The sequence below is a fragment of the Somniosus microcephalus genome, unplaced genomic scaffold (genome assembly GCF_052327205.1).
Source record: "Somniosus microcephalus isolate GS21.2 unplaced genomic scaffold, FLI_Smic_1.0 unresolved_chr3, whole genome shotgun sequence".
NCBI lineage: Eukaryota > Metazoa > Chordata > Chondrichthyes > Squaliformes > Somniosidae > Somniosus > Somniosus microcephalus.
In genome coordinates this window covers 21,259,781-21,276,603 of record NW_028225181.1, presented here as the reverse complement: position 1 = coordinate 21,276,603, position 16,823 = coordinate 21,259,781, and the positions used below count along the sequence as shown (strand labels likewise).

The following is a 16,823-nucleotide window of genomic DNA, read 5'->3' as shown; positions in this document are numbered from 1 at the left end:
ACAGGCCGGAGCCTCTACTCCCAGCTCCCTGTCTCTCTCACAGACCGGAGCCTCTACTCCCAGCTCCCGGTCTCTCTCACAGGCCGGAGCCTCTAATTCCAGCTCCCTGTCTCTCTCACAGGCCGGAGCCTCTACTCCCAGCTCCCTGTCTCTCTCACGGGCCGGAGCCTCTACTCCCAGCTCCCTGTCTCTCTCACAGACCAGGCCTCTACTCCCAGCTCCCTGTCTCTCTCACAGACCAGAGCCTCTACTCCCAGCTCCCTGTCTCTCTCACAGGCCAGGCCTCTACTCCCAGCTCCCTGTCTCTCTCACAGGCCGGAGCCTCTACTCCCAGCTCCCTGTCTCTCTCACAGGCCGGAGCCTCTACTCCCAGCTCCCTGTCTCTCTCACAGGCCAGGCCTCTACTCCCAGCTCCCTGTCTCTCTCACAGGCCGGAGCCTCTACTCCCAGCTCCCTGTCTCTCTCACAGGCCAGGCCTCTACTCCCAGCTCCCTGTCTCTCTCACAGACCAGGCCTCTACTCCCAGCTCCCTGTCTCTCTCACAGGCCGGTGCCTCTACTCCCAGCTCCCTGTCTCTCTAACAGGCCGGAGCCTCTACTCCCAGCTCCCTGTCTCTCTCACAGGCCGGAGCCTCTACTCCCAGCTCCCTGTCTCTCTCACAGGCCGGAGCCTCTACTCACAGCTCCCTGTCTCTCTCACAGGCCGGAGCCTCTACTCCCAGCTCCCTGTCTCTCTCACAGGCCAGAGCCTCTACTCCCAGCTCCCTGTCTCTCTCACAGACCGGAGCCTCTACTCCTAGCTCCCTGTCTCTCTCACAGACCGGAGCCTCTACTCCCAGCTCCCTGTCTCTCTCACAGGCCGGAGCCTCTACTCCCAGCTCCCTGTCTCTCTCACAGACCGGAGCCTCTACTCCCAGCTCCCTGTCTCTCTCACAGACCGGAGCCTCTACTCCCAGCTCTCTGGCTCTCTCACAGACCGGAGCCTCTACTCCCAGCTCCCTGTCTCTCTCACAGGCCAGAGCCTCTACTCCCAGCTCCCTGTCTCTCTCACAGGCCGGAGCCTCTACTCCCAGCTCCCTGTCTCTCTCACAGACCAGGCCTCTACTCCCAGCTCCCTGTCTCTCTCACAGGCCAGGCCTCTACTCCCAGCTCCCTGTCTCTCTCACAGGCCGGAGCCTCTACTCCCAGCTCCCTGTCTCTCTCACAGGCCGGAGCCTCTACTCCCAGCTCCCTGTCTCTCTCACAGGCCGGAGCCTCTACTCCCAGCTCCCTGTCTCTCTCACAGACCAGGCCTCTACTCCCAGCTCCCTGTCTCTCTCACAGGCCGGAGCCTCTACTCCCAGCTCCCTGTCGCTCTCACAGGCCGGAGCCTCTACTCCCAGCTCCCTGTCTCTCTCACAGGCCAGGCCTCTACTCCCAGCTCCCTGTCTCTCTCACAGACCGGAGCCTCTACTCCCAGCTCCCTGGCTCTCTCACAGACCGGAGCCTCTACTCCCAACTCCCTGTCTCTCTCACAGACCGGAGCCTCTACTCCCAGCTCCCTGTCTCTCTCACAGGCCGGAGCCTCTACTCCCAGCTCCCTGTCTCTCTCACAGGCCAGAGCCTCTACTCCCAGCTCCCTGTCTCTCTCACAGGCCGGAGCCTCTACTCCCAGCTCCCTGTCTCTCTCACAGGCCGAGACCGCTACTCCCAGCTCCCTGTCTCTCTCACAGGCCAGAGCCTCTACTCCCAGCTCCCTGTCTCTCTCACAGACCGGAGCCTCTACTCCCAGCTCCCTGTCTCTCTCACAGACCGGAGCCTCTACTCCCAGCTCCCTGTCTCTCTCACAGGCCGGAGCCTCTACTCCCAGCTCCCTGTCTCTCTCACAGGCCGGAGCCTCTACTCCCAGCTCCCTGTCTCTCTCACAGACCAGGGCCTCTACTCCCAGCTCCCTGTCTCTCTCACAGGCCGGAGCCTCTACTCCCAGCTCCCTGTCTCTCTCACAGGCCGGAGCCTCTACTCCCAGCTCCCTGTCTCTCTCACAGACCGGAGCCTCTACTCCCAGCTTCCTGCCTCTCTCACAGGCCGGAGCCTCTACTCCCAGCTCCCTGTCTCTCTCACAGACCAGAGCCTCTACTCCCAGCTCCCTGTCGCTCTCACAGACCGGAGCCTCTACTCCCAGCTCCCTGTCTCTCTCACAGGCCGGAGCCTCTACTCCCAGCTCCCTGTCTCTCTCACAGGCCGGAGCCTCTACTCCCAGCTCCCTGTCTCTCTCACAGACCGGAGCCTCTACTCCCAGCTCCCTGTCTCTCTCACAGGCCCGAGCCTCAACTCCCAGCTCCCTGTCTCTCTCACAGGCCGGAGCCTCTACTCCCAGCTCCCTGTCTCTCTCACAGACCAGGCCTCTACTCCCAGCTCCCTGTCTCTCTCACAGACCAGGCCTCTACTCCCAGCTCCCTGTCTCTCTCACAGACCGGAGCCTCTACTCCCAGCTCCCTGTCTCTCTCACAGACCAGGCCTCTACTCCCAGCTCCCTGTCTCTCTCACAGGCCGGAGCCTCTACTCCCAGCTCCCTGTCTCTCTCACAGGCCGGAGCCTCTACTCCCAGCTCCCTGTCTCTCTCACAGACCAGAGCCTCTACTCCCAGCTCCCTGTCTCTCTCACAGACCAGAGCCTCTACTCCCAGCTCCCTGTCTCTCTCACAGACCAGAGCCTCTACTCCCAGCTCCCTGTCTCTCCCACAGGCCGGAGCCTCTACTCCCAGCTCCCTGTCTCTCTCACAGACCGGAGCCTCTACTCCCAGCTCCCTGTCTCTCTCACAGACCGGAGCCTCTACTCCCAGCTCCCTGTCTCTCTCACAGGCCAGAGCCTCTACTCCCAGCTCCCTGTCTCTCTCACAGGCCGGAGCCTCTACTCCCAGCTCCCTGTTTCTCTCACAGACCAGAGCCTCTACTCCCAGCTCCCTGTCTCTCTCACAGACCGGAGCCTCTACTCCCAGCTCCCTGTCTCTCTCACAGACCAGAGCCTCTACTCCCAGCTCCCTGTCTCTCTCACAGGCCGGAGTCTCTACTCCCAGCTCCCTGTCTCTCTCACAGGCCGGAGCCTCTACTCCCAGCTCCCTGTCTCTCTCATAGGCCGGAGCCTCTACTCCCAGCTCCCTGCCTCTCTCACAGACCAGAGCCTCTACTCCCAGCTCCCTGTCTCTCTCACAGGCCAGGCCTCTACTCCCAGCTCCCTGTCTCTCTCACAGGCCGGAGCCTCTACTCCCAGCTCCCTGTCTCTCTCACAGACCGGAGCCTCTACTCCCAGCTCCCTGTCTCTCTCACAGGCCAGAGCCTCTACTCCCAGCTCCCTGTCTCTCTCACAGGCCGGAGCCTCTACTCCCAGCTCCCTGTCTCTCTCACAGGCCGGAGCCTCTACTCCCAGCTCCCTGTCTCTCTCACAGACCGGAGCCTCTACTCCCAGCTCCCTGTCTCTCTCACAGACCGGAGCCTCTACTCCCAGCTCCCTGTCTCTCTCACAGGCCAGAGCCTCTACTCCCAGCTCCCTGTCTCTCTCACAGGCCGGAGCCTCTACTCCCAGCTCGCTGTCTCTCTCACAGACCGGAGCCTCTACTCCCAGCTCCCTGTCTCTCTCACAGACCAGAGCCTCTACTCCCAGCTCCCTGTCTCTCTCACAGGCCCGAGCCTCTACTCCCAGCTCCCTGTCTCTCTCACAGACCGGAGCCTCTACTCCCAGCTCCCTGTCTCTCTCACAGACCGGGGCCTCTACTCCCAGCTCCCTGTCTCTCTCACAGGCCGGAGCCTCTACTCCCAGCTCCCTGTCTCTCTCACAGGCCGGAGCCTCTACTCCCAGCTCCCTGTCTCTCTCACAGACCGCAGCCTCTACTCCCAGCTCCCTGTCTCTCTCACAGACCAGAGCCTCTACTCCCAGCTCCCTGTCTCTCTCACAGGCCGGAGCCTCTACTCCCAGCTCCCTGTCTCTCTCACAGGCCGGAGCCTCTACTCCCAGCTCCCTGTCTCTCTCACAGACCGGAGCCTCCACTCCCAGCTCCCTGTCTCTCTCACAGACCGGAGCCTCTACTCCCAGCTCCCTGTCTCTCTCACAGACCAGGCCTCTACTCCCAGCTCCCTGTCTCTCTCACAGGCCAGGCCTCTACTCCCAGCTCCCTGTCTCTCTCACAGACCAGAGCCTCTACTCCCAGCTCCCTGTCTCTCTCACAGACCAGAGCCTCTACTCCCAGCTCCCTGTCTCTCTCACAGGCCGGAGCCTCTACTCCCAGCTCCCTGTCTCTCTCACAGGCCGGAGCCTCTACTCCCAGCTCCCTGTCTCTCTCACAGACCGGAGCCTCTACTCCCAGCTCCCTGTCTCTCTCACAGACCGGAGCCTCTACTCCCAGCTCCCTGTCTCTCTCACAGGCCGGAGCCTCTACTCCCAGCTCCCTGTCTCTCTCACAGACCAGAGCCTCTACTCCCAGCTCCCTGTCTCTCTCACAGGCCGGAGCCTCTACTCCCAGCTCCCTGTCTCTCTCACAGGCCGAAGCCTCTACTCCCAGCTCCCTGTCTCTCTCACAGACCAGGCCTCTACTCCCAGCTCCCTGTCTCTCTCACAGGCCGGAGCCTCTACTCCCAGCTCCCTGTCTCTCTCACAGGCCGGAGCCTCTACTCCCAGCTCCCTGTCTCTCTCACAGGCCAGAGCCTCTACTCCCAGCTCCCTGTCTCTCTCACAGACCGGAGCCTCTACTCCCAGCTCCCTGCCTCTCTCACAGACCGGAGCCTCTACTCCCAGCTCCCTGTCTCTCTCACAGGCCGGAGCCTCTACTCCCAGCTCCCTGTCTCTCTCACAGGCCGGAGCCTCTACTCCCAGCTCCCTGTCTCTCTCACAGGCCAGAGCCTCTACTCCCAGCTCCCTGTCTCTCTCACAGGCCAGAGCCTCTACTCCCAGCTCCCTGTCTCTCTCACAGGCCAGGCCTCTACTCCCAGCTCCCTGTCTCTCTCACAGACCAGAGCCTCTACTCCCAGCTCCCTGTCTCTCTCACAGGCCAGAGCCTCTACTCCCAGCTCCCTGTCTCTTTCACAGGCCGGAGCCTCTACTCCCAGCTCCCTGTCTCTCTCACAGGCCGGAGCCTCTACTCCCAGCTCCCTGTCTCTCTCACAGACCGGAGCCTCTACTCCCAGCTCCCTGTCTCTCTCACAGACCGGAGCCTCTACTCCCAGCTCCCTGTCTCTCTCACAGGCCGGAGCCTCTACTCCCAGCTCCCTGTCTCTCTCACAGGCCGGAGCCTCTACTCCCAGCTCCCTGTCTCTCTCACAGTCCAGGCCTCTACTCCCAGCTCCCTGTCTCTCTCACAGGCCGGAGCCTCTACTCCCAGCTCCCTGTCTCTCTCACAGGCCGGAGCCTCTACTCCCAGCTCCCTGTCTCTCTCACAGACCAGAGCCTCTACTCCCAGCTCCCTGTCTCTCTCACAGACCGGAGCCTCTACTCCCAGCTCCCTGTCTCTCTCACAGACCAGAGCCTCTACTCCCAGCTCCCTGTCTCTCTCACAGACCGGAGCCTCTACTCCCAGCTCCCTGTCTCTCTCACAGGCCGGAGCCTCTACTCCCAGCTCCCTGTCTCTCTCACAGGCCGGAGCCTCTACTCCCAGCTCCCTGTCTCTCTCACAGACCGGAGCCTCTACTCCCAGCTCCCTGTCTCTCTCACAGACCGGAGCCTCTACTCCCAGCTCCCTGTCTCTCTCACAGGCCGGAGCCTCTACTCCCAGCTCCCTGTCTCTCTCACAGACCGGAGCCTCTACTCCCAGCTCCCTGTCTCTCTCACAGACCGGAGCCTCTACTCCCAGCTCCCTGTCTCTCTCACAGGCCGGAGCCTCTACTCCCAGCTCCCTGTCTCTCTTACAGACCGGAGCCTCTACTCCCAGCTCCCTGTCTCTCTCACAGGCCGGAGCCTCTACTCCCAGCTCCCTGTCTCTCTCACAGGCCGGAGCCTCTACTCCCAGCTCCCTGCCTCTCTCACAGGCCGGAGCCTCTGCTCCCAGCTCCCTGTCTCTCTCACAGGCCAGAGCCTCTACTCCCAGCTCCCTGTCTCTCTAACAGGCCGGAGCCTCTACTCCCAGCTCCCTGTCTCTCTCACAGACCGGAGCCTCTACTCCCAGCTCCCTGTCTCTCTCACAGACCGGAGCCTCTACTCCCAGCTCCCTGTCTCTCTCACAGACCGGAGCCTCTACTCCCAGCTCCCTGTCTCTCTCACAGACCAGAGCCTCTACTCCCAGCTCTCTGTCTCTCTCACAGGCCGGAGCCTCTACTCCCAGCTCCCTGTCTCTCTCACAGACCGGAGCCTCTACTCCCAGCTCCCTGTCTCTCTCACAGACCGGAGCCTCTACTCCCAGCTCCCTGTCTCTCTCACAGGCCGGAGCCTCTACTCCCAGCTCCCTGTCTCTCTCACAGACCAGAGCCTCTACTCCCAGCTCCCTGTCTCTCTCACAGGTCGGAGCCTCTACTCCCAGCTCCCTGTCTCTCTCACAGACCGGAGCCTCTACTCCCAGCTCCCTGTCTCTCTCACAGACCGGAGCCTCTACTCCCAGCTCCCTGTCTCTCTCACAGGCCGGAGCCTCTACTCCCAGCTCCCTGTCTCTCTCACAGACCAGAGCCTCTACTCCCAGCTCCCTGTCTCTCTCACAGACCAGAGCCTCTACTCCCAGCTCCCTGTCTCTCTCACAGACCAGAGCCTCTACTCCCAGCTCCCTGTCTCTCCCACAGGCCGGAGCCTCTACTCCCAGCTCCCTGTCTCTCTCACAGACCGGAGCCTCTACTCCCAGCTCCCTGTCTCTCTCACAGACCGGAGCCTCTACTCCCAGCTCCCTGTCTCTCTCACAGGCCAGAGCCTCTACTCCCAGCTCCCTGTCTCTCTCACAGGCCGGAGCCTCTACTCCCAGCTCCCTGTTTCTCTCACAGACCAGAGCCTCTACTCCCAGCTCCCTGTCTCTCTCACAGACCGGAGCCTCTACTCCCAGCTCCCTGTCTCTCTCACAGACCAGAGCCTCTACTCCCAGCTCCCTGTCTCTCTCACAGGCCGGAGTCTCTACTCCCAGCTCCCTGTCTCTCTCACAGGCCGGAGCCTCTACTCCCAGCTCCCTGTCTCTCTCACAGGCCGGAGCCTCTACTCCCAGCTCCCTGCCTCTCTCACAGACCAGAGCCTCTACTCCCAGCTCCCTGTCTCTCTCACAGGCCAGGCCTCTACTCCCAGCTCCCTGTCTCTCTCACAGGCCGGAGCCTCTACTCCCAGCTCCCTGTTTCTCTCACAGACCGGAGCCTCTACTCCCAGCTCCCTGTCTCTCTCACAGGCCAGAGCCTCTACTCCCAGCTCCCTGTCTCTCTCACAGGCCGGAGCCTCTACTCCCAGCTCCCTGTCTCTCTCACAGGCCGGAGCCTCTACTCCCAGCTCCCTGTCTCTCTCACAGACCGGAGCCTCTACTCCCAGCTCCCTGTCTCTCTCACAGACCGGAGCCTCTACTCCCAGCTCCCTGTCTCTCTCACAGGCCAGAGCCTCTACTCCCAGCTCCCTGTCTCTCTCACAGGCCGGAGCCTCTACTCCCAGCTCGCTGTCTCTCTCACAGACCGAAGCCTCTACTCCCAGCTCCCTGTCTCTCTCACAGACCAGAGCCTCTACTCCCAGCTCCCTGTCTCTCTCACAGGCCCGAGCCTCTACTCCCAGCTCCCTGTCTCTCTCACAGACCGGAGCCTCTACTCCCAGCTCCCTGTCTCTCTCACAGACCGGGGCCTCTACTCCCAGCTCCCTGTCTCTCTCACAGGCCGGAGCCTCTACTCCCAGCTCCCTGTCTCTCTCACAGGCCGGAGCCTCTACTCCCAGCTCCCTGTCTCTCTCACAGACCGGAGCCTCTACTCCCAGCTCCCTGTCTCTCTCACAGACCAGAGCCTCTACTCCCAGCTCCCTGTCTCTCTCACAGGCCGGAGCCTCTACTCCCAGCTCCCTGTCTCTCTCACAGGCCGGAGCCTCTACTCCCAGCTCCCTGTCTCTCTCACAGACCGGAGCCTCCACTCCCAGCTCCCTGTCTCTCTCACAGACCGGAGCCTCTACTCCCAGCTCCCTGTCTCTCTCACAGACCAGGCCTCTACTCCCAGCTCCCTGTCTCTCTCACAGGCCAGGCCTCTACTCCCAGCTCCCTGTCTCTCTCACAGACCAGAGCCTCTACTCCCAGCTCCCTGTCTCTCTCACAGACCAGAGCCTCTACTCCCAGCTCCCTGTCTCTCTCACAGGCCGGAGCCTCTACTCCCAGCTCCCTGTCTCTCTCACAGGCCGGAGCCTCTACTCCCAGCTCCCTGTCTCTCTCATAGGCCGGAGCCTCTACTCCCAGCTCCCTGTCTCTCTCACAGGCCGGAGCCTCTACTCCCAGCTCCCTGTCTCTCTCACAGGCCGGAGCCTCTACTCCCCGCTCCCTGTCTCTCTCACAGGCCGGAGCCTCTACTCCCAGCTCCCTGTCTCTCTCACAGACCGGAGCCTCTACTCCCAGCTCCCTGTCTCTCTCACAGACCGGAGCCTCTACTCCCAGCTCCCTGTCTCTCTCACAGGCCGGAGCCTCTACTCCCAGCTCCCTGTCTCTCTCACAGACCAGAGCCTCTACTCCCAGCTCCCTGTCTCTCTCACAGGCCAGAGCCTCTACTCCCAGCTCCCTGTCTCTCTCACAGACCGGAGCCTCTACTCCCAGCTCCCTGTCTCTCTCACAGACTGGAGCCTCTACTCCCAGCTCCCTGTCTCTCTCACAGACCGGAGCCTCTACTCCCAGCTCCCTGTCTCTCTCACAGGCCGGAGCCTCTACTCCCAGCTCCCTGTCTCTCTCACAGGCCGGAGCCTCTACTCCCAGCTCCCTGTCTCTCTCACAGGCCGGAGCCTCTACTCACAGCTCCCTGTCTCTCTCACAGGCCGGAGCCTCTACTCCCAGCTCCCTGTCTCTCTCACAGGCCGGAGCCTCTACTCCCAGCTCCCTGTCTCTCTCACAGGCCGGAGCCTCTACTCCCAGCTCCCTGTCTCTCTCACAGGCCGGAGCCTCTACTCTCAGCTCCCTGTCTCTCTCACAGGCCGGAGCCTCTACTCCCAGCTCCCTGTCTCTCTCACAGGCCAGAGCCTCTACTCCCAGCTCCCTGTCTCTCTCACAGGCCGGAGCCTCTACTCCCAGCTCCCTGTCTCTCTCACAGGCCGCAGCCTCTACTCCCAGCTCCCAGTCTCTCTCACAGACCAGAGCCTCTACTCCCAGCTCCCTGTCTCTCTCACAGACCGGAGCCTCTACTCCCAGCTCCCTGTCTCTCTCACAGGCCGGAGCCTCTACTCCCAGCTCCCTGTCTCTCTCACAGGCTGGAGCCTCTACTCCCAGCTCCCTGCCTGTCTCACAGGCTGGAGCCTCGACTCCCAGCTCCCTGTCTCTCTCACAGACCGGAGCCTCTACTCCCAGCTCCCTGTCACTCTCACAGGCCGGAGCCTCTACTCCCAGCTCCCTGTCACTCTCACAGGCCAGAGCCTCTGCTCCCAGCTCCCTGTCTCTCTCACAGGCCGGAGCCTCTACTCCCAGCACCCTGTCTCTCTCACAGACCGGAGCCTCTTCTCCCAGCTCCCTGTCTCTCTCACAGACCAGAGCCTCTACTCTCAGCTCTCTGTCTCTCTCACAGGCCGGAGCCTCTACTCCCAGCTCCCTGTCGCTCTCACAGACTGGAGCCTCTACTCCCAGCTCCCTGTCTCTCTCACAGACCGGTGCCTCTACTCCCAGCTCCCTGTCTCTCTCACAGGCCGGAGCCTCTACTCCCAGCTCCCTGTCTCTCTCACAGACCAGAGCCTCTACTCCCAGCTCCCTGTCTCTCTCACAGGCCGGAGCCTCTACTCCCAGCTCCCTGTCTCTCTCACAGACCGGAGCCTCTACTCCCAGCTCCCTGTCTCTCTCACTGACCGGAGCCTCTACTCCCAGCTCCCTGTCTCTCTCACAGGCCGGAGCCTCTACTCCCAGCTCCCTGTCTCTCTCACAGGCCGGTGCCTCTACTCCCAGCTCCCTGTCTCTCTCACAGGCCGGAGCCTCTACTCCCAGCTCCCTGTCTCTCTCACAGGCCGGTGCCTCTACTCCCAGCTCCCTGTCTCTCTCACAGACCAGAGCCTCTACTCCCAGCACCCTGTCTCTCTCACAGGCCGGAGCCTCTACTCCCAGCTCTCTGTCTGTCTCACAGACCTGGGCCTCTACTCCCAGCTCCCTGTCTCTCTCACAGACCGGAGCCTCTACTCCCAGCTCCCTGTCTCTCTCACAGACCAGAGCCTCTACTCCCAGCACCCTGTCTCTCTCACAGGCCGGAGCCTCTACTCCCAGCTCCCTGTCTCTCTCACAGACCTGGGCCTCTACTCCCAGCTCCCTGTCTCTCTCACAGACCGGAGCCTCTACTCCCAGCTCACTGTCTCTCTCACAGGCCGGAGCCTCTACTCCCAGCTCCCTGTCTCTCTCACAGGCCGGAGCCTCTACTCCCAGCTGCCTGTCTCTCTCACAGACCGGAGCCTCTACTCCCAGCTCCCTGTCTCTCTCACAGGCCAGAGCCTCTACTCCCAGCTCCCTGTCTCTCTCACAGACCGGAGCCTTTACTCCCAGCTGCCTGTCTCTCTCACAGACCGGAGCCTCTACTCCCAGCTCCCTGTCTCTCTCACAGACCGGAGCCTCTACTCCCAGCTCCCTGTCTCTCTCACAGACCGGAGCCTCTACTCCCAGCTCCCTGTCTCTCTCACAGACCGGAGCCTCTACTCCCAGCTCCCTGTCTCTCTCACAGGCCGGAGCCTCTATTCCCAGCTCCCTGTCTCTCTCACAGACCAGAGCCTCTACTCCCAGCTCCCTGTCTCTCTCACAGACCGGAGCCTCTACTCCCAGCTCCCTGCCTCTCTCACAGGCCGGAGCCTCTACTCCCAGCTCCGCGTCTCTCTCACAGACCGGAGCCTCTTCTCCCAGCTCCCTGTCTCTCTCACAGGCCGGAGCCTCTACTCCCAGCTCTCTGTCTCTCTCACAGGCCGGAGCCTCTACTCCCAGCTCCCTGTCTCTCTCACAGACCAGAGCCTCTACTCCCAGCTCCCTGTCTCTCTCACAGACCGGTGCCTCTACTCCCAGCTCCCTGTCTCTCTCACAGACCGGTGCCTCTACTCCCAGCTCCCTGTCTCTCTCACAGACCAGGCCTCTACTCCCAGCTCCCTGTCTCTCTCACAGACCAGAGCCTCTACTCCCAGCTCCCTGTCTCTCTCACAGACCAGAGCCTCTACTCCCAGCTCCCTGTCTCTCTCACAGGCCGGAGCCTCTACTCCCAGCTCCCTGTCTCTCTCACAGGCCAGGCCTCTACTCCCAGCTCCCTGTGTCTCTCACAGACCGGAGCCCCTACTCCCAGCTCCCTGTCTCTCTCACAGTCCGGAGCCTCTACTCCCAGCTCCCTGTCTCTCTCACAGACCGGAGCCTCTACTCCCAGCTCCCTGTCTCTCTCACAGACCTGAGCCTCTACTCCCAGCTCCCTGTCTCTCTCACAGACCAGAGCCTCTACTCCCAGCTCCCTGCCTCTCTCACAGACCAGAGCCTCTACTCCCAGCTCCCTGTCTCTCTCACAGGCCGTAGCCTCTACTCCCAGCTCCCTGTCTCTCTCACAGGCCGGAGCCTCTACTCCCAGCTCCCTGTCTCTCTCACGGGCCAGAGCCTCTACTCCCAGCTCCCTGTCTCTCTCACAGACCGGAGCCTCTACTCCCAGCTCCCTGTCTCTCTCACAGGCCGGAGCCTCTACTCCCAGCTCCCTGTCTCTGTCACAGGCCGGAGCCTCTACTCCCAGCTCCCTGTCTCTCTCACAGGCCGGAGCCTCTACTCCCAGCTCCCTGTCTCTCTCACAGGCCGGAGCCTCTACTCCCAGCTCCCTGTCTCTCTCACAGGCCGGAGCCTCTACTCCCAGCTCCCTGTCTCTCTCACAGGCCGGCGCCTCTACTCCCAGCTCCCTGTCTCTCTCACAGGCCAGAGCCTCTACTCCCAGCTCCCTGTCTCTCTCACAGGCCGGAGCCTCTACTCCCAGCTCCCTGTCTCTCTCACAGACCAGAGCCTCTACTCCCAGCTCCCTGTCTCTCTCACAGGCCAGAGCCTCTACTCCCAGCTCCCTGTCTCTCTCACAGACCGGAGCCTCTACTCCCAGCTCCCTGTCTCTCTCACAGACTGGAGCCTCTACTCCCAGCTCCCTGTCTCTCTCACAGACCGGAGCCTCTACTCCCAGCTCCCTGTCTCTCTCACAGGCCGGAGCCTCTACTCCCAGCTCCCTGTCTCTCTCACAGGCCGGAGCCTCTACTCCCAGCTCCCTGTCTCTCTCACAGGCCGGAGCCTCTACTCCCAGCTCCCTGTCTCTCTCACAGGCCGGAGCCTCTACTCCCAGCTCCCTGTCTCTCTCACAGGCCGGAGCCTCTACTCCCAGCTCCCTGTCTCTCTCACAGGCCGGAGCCTCTACTCCCAGCTCCCTGTCTCTCTCACAGGCCGGAGCCTCTACTCCCAGCTCCCTGTCTCTCTCACAGGCTGGAGCCTCTACTCCCAGCTCCCTGTCTCTCTCACAGGCCGGAGCCTCTACTCCCAGCTCCCTGTCTCTCTCACAGGCCGGAGCCACTACTCCCAGCTCCCTGTCTCTCTCACAGGCCGGAGCCTCTACTCCCAGCTCCCTGTCTCTCTCACAGACCAGAGCCTCTACTCCCAGCTCCCTGTCTCTCTCACAGACCGGAGCCTCTACTCCCAGCTCCCTGTCTCTCTCACAGGCCGGAGCCTCTACTCCCAGCTCCCTGTCTCTCTCACAGGCTGGAGCCTCTACTCCCAGCTCCCTGTCTCTCTCACAGACCGGAGCCTCTACTCCCTGCTCCCTGTCTCTCTCACAGGCCGGAGCCTCTACTCCCAGCTCCCTGTCTCTCTCACAGGCCAGAGCCTCTACTCCCAGCTCCCTGTCTCTCTCACAGGCCGGAGCCTCTACTCCCAGCACCCTGTCTCTCTCACAGACCGGAGCCTCTACTCCCAGCTCCCTGTCTCTCTCACAGACCAGAGCCTCTTCTCCCAGCTCCCTGTCTCTCTCACAGACCAGAGCCTCTACTCCCAGCTCCCTGTCTCTCTCACAGACCGGAGCCTCTACTCCCAGCTCCCTGTCTCTCTCACAGGCCGGAGCCTCTACTCCCAGCTACCTGACTCTCTCACAGACCAGGCCTCTACTCCCAGCTCCCTGTCTCTCTCACAGGCCAGAGCCTCGACTCCCAGCTCCCTGTCTCTCTGACAGGCCGGAGCCTCTACTCCCAGCTCCCTGTCTCTCTCACAGACCAGGCCTCTACTCCCAGCTCCCTGTCTCTCTCACAGGCCGGAGCCTCTACTCCCAGCTCCCTGTCTCTCTCACAGACCGGAGCCTCTACTCCCAGCTCCCTGTCTCTCTCACAGACCGGAGCCTCTCCTCCCAGCTCCCTGTCTCTCTCACAGACCGGAGCCTCTACTCCCAGCTCCCTGTCTCTCTCACAGGCCGGAGCCTCTGCTCCCAGCTCCCTGTCTCTCTCACAGACCAGGCCTCTACTCCCAGCTCCCTGTCTCTCTCACAGACCAGAGCCTCTACTCCCAGCTCCCTGTCTCTCTCACAGACCAGAGCCTCTACTCCCAGCTCCCTGTCTCTCTCACAGGCCGGGGCCTCTACTCCCAGCTCCCTGTCTCTCTCACAGACCGGAGCCTCTACTCCCAGCTCCCTGTCTCTCTCACAGGCCGGAGCCTCTACTCCCAGCTCCCTGTCTCTCTCACAGACCGGAGCCTCTACTCCCAGCTCCCTGTCTCTCTCACAGACCGGAGCCTCTACTCCCAGCTCCCTGTCTCTCTCACAGGCCGGAGCCTCTACTCCCAGCTCCCTGTCTCTCTCACAGGCTAGAGCCTCTACTCCCAGCACCCTGTCTCTCTCACAGGCCGTAGCCTCTACTCCCAGCTCCCTGTCTCTCTCACAGACCAGAGCCTCTACTCCCAGCTCCCTGTCTCTCTCACAGACCGGAGCCTCTACTCTCAGCTCCCTGTCTCTCTCACAGACCGGAGCCTCTACTCCCAGCTCCCTGTCTCTCTCACAGACCGGAGCCTCTACTCCCAGCTCCCTGTCTCTCTCACAGACCGGAGCCTCTACTCCCAGCTCCCTGTCTCTCTCACAGACCGGAGCCTCTCCTCCCAGCTCCCTGTCTCTCTCACAGGCCGGAGCCTCTACTCCCAGCTCCCTGTCTCTCTCACAGACCAGAGCCTCTACTCCCAGCTCCCTGTCTCTCTCACAGGCCGGAGCCTCTACTCCCAGCTCCCTGTCTCTCTCACAGGCCGGAGCCTCTACTCCCAGCTCCCTGTCTCTCTCACAGACCAGGCCTCTACTCCCAGCTCCCTGTCTCTCTCACAGGCCGGAGCCTCTACGCCCAGCTCCCTGTCTCTCTCACAGACCGGAGCCTCTACTCCCAGCTCGCTGTCTCTCTCACAGACCGGGGCCTCTACTCCCAGCTCCCTGTCTCTCTCACAGGCCAGAGCCTCTACTCCCAGCTCCCTGTCTCTCTCACAGGCCAGAGCCTCTACTCCCAGCTCCCTGCCTCTCTCACAGACCGGAGCCTCTACTCCCAGCTCCCTGTCTCTCTCACAGACCAGAGCCTCTACTCCCAGCTCCCTGTCTCTCTCACAGACCGGAGCCTCTACTCCCAGCTCCCTGTCTCTCTCACAGACCGGAGCCTCTACTCCCAGCTCCCTGTCTCTCTCACAGGCCGGAGCCTCTACTCCCAGCTCCCTGTCTCTCTCACAGACCGGAGCCTCTACTCCCAGCTCCCTGTCTCTCTCACAGACCAGAGCCTCTACTCCCAGCTCCCTGTCTCTGTCACAGACCAGCCCTCTACTCCCAGCTCCCTGTCTCTCTCACAGGCCGGAGCCGCTACTCCCAGCTCCCTGTCTCTCTCACAGACCAGGCCTCTACTCCCAGCTCCCTGTCTCTCTCACAGACCGGAGCCTCTACTCCCAGCTCCCTGTCTCTCTCACAGGCCGGAGCCTCTACTCCCAGCTCCCTGCCTCTCTCACAGACCGGAGCCTCTACTCCCAGCTCCCTGTCCCTCTCACAGGCCGGAGCCTCTACTCCCAGCTCCCTGTCTCTCTCACAGACCGGAGCCTCTACTCCCAGCTCCCTGTCTCTCTCACAGACCGGAGCCTCTACTCCCAGCTCCCTGTCTCTCTCACAGACCGGAGCCTCTACTCCCAGCTCCCTGTCTCTCTCACAGGCCGGAGCCTCTACTCCCAGCTCCCTGTCTCTCTCACAGGCCGGAGCCTCTACTCCCAGCTCCCTGTCTCTCTCACAGACCAGAGCCTCTACTCCCAGCTCCCTGTCTCTCTCACAGACCAGAGCCTCTACTCCCAGCTCCCTGTCTCTCTCACGGGCCGGAGCCTCTTCTCCCAGCTCCCTGTCTCTCTCACAGACCGGAGCCTCTACTCCCAGCTCCCTGTCTCTCTCACAGGCCGAAGCCTCTACTCCCAGCTCCCTGTCTCTCTCACAGACCGGAGCCTCTACTCCCAGCTCCCTGTCTCTCTCACAGACCAGAGCCTCTACTCCCAGCTCCCTGTCTCTCTCACAGACCAGAGCCTCTGCTCCCAGCTCCCTGTCTCTCTCACAGACCGGAGCCTCTACTCCCAGCTCCCTGTCTCTCTCACAGACTGGAGCCTCTACTCCCAGCTCCCTGTCTCTCTCACAGGCCGGAGCCTCTACTCCCAGCTCCCTGCCTCTCTCACAGACCGGATCCTCTACTCCCAGCTCCCTGTCTCTCTCACAGGCCGGAGCCTCTACTCCCAGCTCCCTGTCTCTCTCACAGGCCGGAGCCTCTACTCCCAGCTCCCTGTCTCTCTCACAGACCAGAGCCTCTACTCCCAGCTGTCTCTCTCACAGGCCGGAGCCTCTACTCCCAGCTCCCTGTCTCTCTCACAGACCAGAGCCTCTACTCCCAGCTCCCTGTCTCTCTCACAGACCAGAGCCTCTACTCCCAGCTCCCTGTCTCTCTCACAGGCCGGAGCCTCTACTCCCAGCTCCCTGTCTCTCTCACAGACCGGAGCCTCTACTCCCAGCTCTCTGTCTCTCTCACAGGCCGGAGCCTCTACTCCCAGCTCCCTGTCTCTCTCACAGGCCGGAGCCTCTACTCCCAGCTCCCTGTCTCTCTCACAGACCGGAGCCTCTACTCCCAGCTCCCTGTCTCTCTCACAGACCGGAGCCTCTACTCGCAGCTCCCTGTCTCTCTCACAGACCAGAGCCTCTACTCCCAGCTCCCTGTCTCTCTCACAGGCCGGAGCCTCTACTCCCAGCTCCCTGTCTCTCTCACAGACCAGAGCCTCTACTCCCAGCTCCCTGTCTCTCTCACAGACCAGGCCTCTACTCCCAGCTCCCTGTCTCTCTCACAGACCAGAGCCTCTACTCCCAGCTCCCTGTCTCTCTCACAGGCCGGAGCCTCTACTCCCAGCTCCCTGTCTCTCTCACAGACCAGAGCCTCTACTCCCAGCTCCCTGTCTCTCTCACAGACCGGAGCCTCTACTCCCAGCTCCCTGTCTCTCTCACAGACCAGAGCCTCTACTCCCAGCTCCCTGTCTCTCTCACAGACCGGAGCCTCTACTCCCAGCTCCCTGTCTCTCTCACAGGCCGGAGCCTCTACTCCCAGCTCCCTGTCTCTCTCACAGGCCGGAGCCTCTACTCCCAGCTCTCTGTCACTCTCCTCAGACCGGAGCCTCTACTCCCAGCTCCCTGTCTCTCTCACAGACCGGAGCCCCTACTCCCAGCTCCCTGTCTCTCTCACAGGCCG

At 62.2% G+C, this 16,823-nt stretch overlaps 1 protein-coding gene across 3 annotated transcripts in view; it reads left to right on the top strand.

Annotated features, from left to right (window-relative positions):
- LOC147091295 (tyrosine-protein phosphatase non-receptor type 6-like) overlaps nt 1–16,823 on the top strand; it is a 154,830-nt gene that overhangs the window by 132,791 nt on the left and 5,216 nt on the right. The window lies entirely within an intron of this gene.